A 4,557-nucleotide genomic window follows, 5' to 3' on the forward strand; every position below is an offset into this window, starting at 1 on the left:
CAGAGGTAGATTGAAACTTAGAAATGTAAATAGAGGAATCAAATGAAAATGTAGAAAACTAAAATATACGAAAATTAAAAGCAACTAACAATTACCATGTGGCTCTATTATTATAGGAGAAGGAAAAGACAAATATCTCATCAAAATGCCCATGTCTTCCAGGGTCATAGAGGAAGGTAAATAGGATCAAATCAAGTCATGTTAAATCAAGAAGCATTTATTAAGCACCTATCAAATGAACTAATATTTGTATAGCACTTAATACAGGGTCTGGTACATACTGGGTATTATATAAATGCTTATTATTATAATAATAAATTATAGTATAATAATTATAATAGAATATATTCTGGTTCTAATTAAATATTAATATGTACCAGGCACTGTCCTGCATGCTGAAGATACAAAAAATTAATCCCTGCTTTCAAGGAACTGATAGGTTATAAATATAGCTGCAGAATACATCTTACATGTATATGTTATCATTAAGTATATATATATATATATATGTATATATATATATATATAAATGATAACTTTGGAAATAGTTTACAGAGAAGATACTAGGATTAAAGGAAATCAGGAAAGACATTTCAGAAGGTAAAATTTTGTCTGGATCTTGAAGGAAATAGGAGGTGTAGATTAGGACAAAGAAAATTCCAAGCATGGAGGATAGGCTATGAAAAGGCATATAATCAGGAGAGGAAGTGTCTCATGTGAGGAATTGTAAGGATTCTAGTGCCACTTGTATTGTAGAGAGGAAAATGGTGCCTCTTCTACCTGGCTTTGATTTTTTTTTCCAGTGAAATATGAAGCAAAGTTTTCAAATGAAAGAATGGGAGAGGGAGAACTTTGAGAAATCTGAGGAGAGATTTTTTTTTTTAGTTTTTTGCAAGACAAATGGGGTTAAGTGGCTTGCCCAAGACCACACAGCCAAGTAATTATTAAGTGTCTGAGGCCGGATTTGAATTTGGGTACTCCTGACTCTAGGGCCTGTGCTCTATCCACTGCGCCACCTAGCAGCCCCGTAGAGAGATTTCTTTTAAATGTTTGGGAAGACATTGTGTTAAGTGCATGAAATAGTGAATCAGATAGATATAAAAAGATTGCCTTGCCATAATGAAGGTTAAATTTTATATCATAAATTTATAGTGTACCCGGTCAACAGGGAATGATTTTGTTTTGTTTTGATAGTCTTAAGAGAGGAAAGAAAAGGGAAGTTAAAAGGAATATGAGACAAAAAGCAAGAAAAAAGAAGGTTGAATTTAACATTTTTCATAGTTGAGGAGTGCAAGAAGAATATATAAACAAGGAGGAAAGGATGGGGAAATGGACATTACTTATATGGTATAAAGGAAGTCAATCACACATACACACAAACAAAGCATTTGATGTAGAAATACATTAAACTCCATAGAGAAAAGACAGACACTGAGGGAGAAAGGGTACATTATGAGACAGGTAATAGTTACAAGCCAAACAAAATTTAACTTCATGGGGTTTACTATAAAGAGAGATGAAAAAGGAAGGCCAGTCTAAGGAGCAATGATTAGGGTCTGAGAAAGAAGAAGAAAGGAGAAGAAGTTGTATAGAAGCAAATTGCTTCAAATTCTAGACTCTAGTTATCATCATGTTCCTCTTACACTCTTCTATATTGAAAAAGGAATGTTAGGCAAAGATTAGAAAACTGAAAATATGTTGCTTGCAAAAACATATTTAAAGCATAAAGATTCACACAGAATTAAATGAGAGACCAAGGCAAAATTCATTATTCTTCAGATGAACTAAAAAAAAAATCAGGGTTTGTAATCATTATCTCAGACATTGCAACAACAATAATAAAAAAATCAGAGACAAACAGAGGGGCTTATACTATTCTTAAAACCCCCTAGACAATGAAATTATATCAAAGCTTAATATGGAAAGCATCTTGGGTGTTGATATGGTTGAACACCACCCTGTCAGAGGAGACAGAGACCCTCAAACAATGTGAAGTCACTGTTAAGATGTTTCCCCTCATTCTCCAAGGAATTAGACCATTATTCTATAACTTTCTTTTTTAAATGATTATTCCTCAGAAGCAGCAATGTATAATGGATAGAGAATTAGCTTTAGATTCAGGAAGATGGTTTAAATACTTGCTTCTGATTAATACTATATTATCTTATGATCCTGGGCAAGTGGTTTTTGGTGTTTTGGTATGTTTTGGTGATCTTAGAAGGGGAAAAAAAGGATAGGAGAGGAATATTCTAGAGAAGAAAGTTGGAGGAAAGAGGGGGGAAATTATTATCCCATTGATTTAGGATGTGAAAGTACAAAGATACATACAGGAGGAAAAGATCCCCCCATCTTTTCCTCCTGTATGTATCTTTGTACTTAGGCTTCATTTGAACCTCATTTTCATTTGAAACAGTCATAGGAGGGTAATAAAACCACAGAACTGGTGTAGAAACAAATTTTGTTGAACAGAAGGGAATGAGAAAAAGGAACAGGGAAATGGGAAGGAAAAGAGAGAGGATAGATTCAGAGAAGGATTAGTCATAAGCAAAACAAACTGCAGTCTTGGAGGGATGATCATGAAGGGGATTTAAAAAGAAAAGAAGAGCAAGAAACTGTGATTGGTTTCTGGGCAAAGGGAAGAGAAGTGGGGGCAGGGAGAGAGAAGTAGACTACAACAAACTTAGAGCAGTAGTGCTGAAAATAATCCTTCCACTATCTTCTTTGTAAAGAAAGGTAGGGAGCAAAAGGAGGAAAAAAAAATAGGCAATAGGATAAGGGAAATGCAAAATTAGTGATCATATTTGTGACTATAAAAGGGATAAATTCACCCGCAAAAAAGATGAGAGCAGAAAGGATTAGAAAGTAGAATCTAACAGTTTGTAGTTTTTATGAAGAATCCTTGAAATTTGAAGATTCATAAAGAAATAAAATGAGAAGTTATAGCAAAATAATATTTGTATTTCAGCTAAATTTTAAAAATCAGGGGATATCCCCAGCGCCGATGGCACCATGCCACCCTTATCCTTTATGAAGTCTGCTCAGAATCACCCCATGTTGGTGGAACTAAAAAATAGTGAAACCTACAATGGGCACCTTGTGAGCTGTGATAACTGGATGAACATCAATTTGAGAGACGTCATCTGTACATCCAGGGACGGTGATAAGTTCTGGCCCGTGCCTGAGTGTTACATCCGAGGCAGCACCATTAAATACCTGCGGATTCCTGATGAGATTATTGACATGGTAAAAGAAAAGGTGGTATCCAAGGGAAGAGGTAGGGGTGGTGTGCAACAGCAGAAGCGGCAGAAGGGGCAGAAGGGGCGCGGTGCAGGTGGAGCTGGCCAAGGTGTGTTTCGAGGTCAAGGCCGAGGTGGGATTCCCCGGCGGCAGAAGAGGACAGCAGGAGAAAAAACCAGGCAGGCAGGCTGGGAAGCAGTGAAGGGTGGCTCTGGTCAGGCCTTGCAAGAGACTTTGATGGGAAGACCCCCTTGCTGCTGCCTTGAATTGGCCTTGTGAATTGGTGTCCTATTTCTAATTTTCAGTTAATAAATATGTTTTTTTTTAAAAAAGAAAGTTGGGACTAGGCAAGACTAGAGGAAGAATCCCATGAATCATGTCTTTTGTAATCATTTGAAATTCTCTTCTTTAGGTAAAATGAGAGTTAGTCATTACCTCACTTGTTTTAGCCACCATTCTAGAGGCAGAAACCTTGGGGCTTTTCAGTTTTCTGACAGTGTTGGTTATTTGGGGACTTGATTCCTAGAAAAAGTTCAATGCTATTTCATCTGGAAGATTCTGAACCATTTTTCTTGTCTTTGTTCCTGTTTTAAGGGTATTTCAGGCATTTCCAGAGTGGTTTTCTTGTGCTGCCATTTATCTTGTGATGTTTGCTTTAAGATTTGGGCATTTCTTACACATGGCAGGTTTTTTTCCTTCAAAGTTTCATGCCCTGAAACTGTCAAGGAGGTGTTTCCTTTAAGTCTGTTCCCCAACCTTGCTTTTTTTTCTTTTTTCTTTTTTTAAAAAAACTAAAAATAGAGGTTGGAACTTGTTTCAGAGAATAATTATTGGAGTTGTTTTCCCGTTTTTTTCTCCCAGCATTTGTTTTGGGGGAACCACTTTAGTTTGTGTGTCTGAAATAAAAATAATACAACCATAAGTTGAAATTAATCATTCTTTTGTGATTTCTTCATTAAACTGCCATGGGACATATTTCTACCCTTACTGCTCAGGAAACTCCATTTCCTAGAAAGATGGTAACTTTGAGTTTTGAAGTGAGAAATGCACTGCACACCTTCTTTGTGGCACCAGAGCTATTCCCCTGACAAACCCCCTATCTCCTGGTTCTTTGACATATGTGTCCCTTTAAGAAGTTAAACTAGTATACAGAAATACTTGTTACTTCCCAGAACCTTTCAAGCTTCAAAATTCTGGGGGTAAAAATAGAATGTTTATGTCTTTCTGTTTCAGTGGTTTTAAATTCTAACATCATCCTGTACATTCATTTTGTTTTCGGGGGGGGGGGGGGCGGGGGAGATTCTCACCTTCTTTCCCATT

General features: G+C 36.5%; 1 pseudogene; it reads left to right on the forward strand.

Moving 5' to 3' along the window:
• The first annotated feature begins 3,009 nt into the window (after positions 1-3,009).
• LOC141520431 (U6 snRNA-associated Sm-like protein LSm4 pseudogene) lies at positions 3,010-3,439 on the forward strand (annotated as a pseudogene).
• The last annotated feature ends 1,118 nt before the right edge of the window (positions 3,440-4,557 follow it).

The sequence above is a fragment of the Macrotis lagotis genome, chromosome 1, assembly GCF_037893015.1.
Source record: "Macrotis lagotis isolate mMagLag1 chromosome 1, bilby.v1.9.chrom.fasta, whole genome shotgun sequence".
Taxonomy (NCBI): domain Eukaryota; kingdom Metazoa; phylum Chordata; class Mammalia; order Peramelemorphia; family Peramelidae; genus Macrotis; species Macrotis lagotis.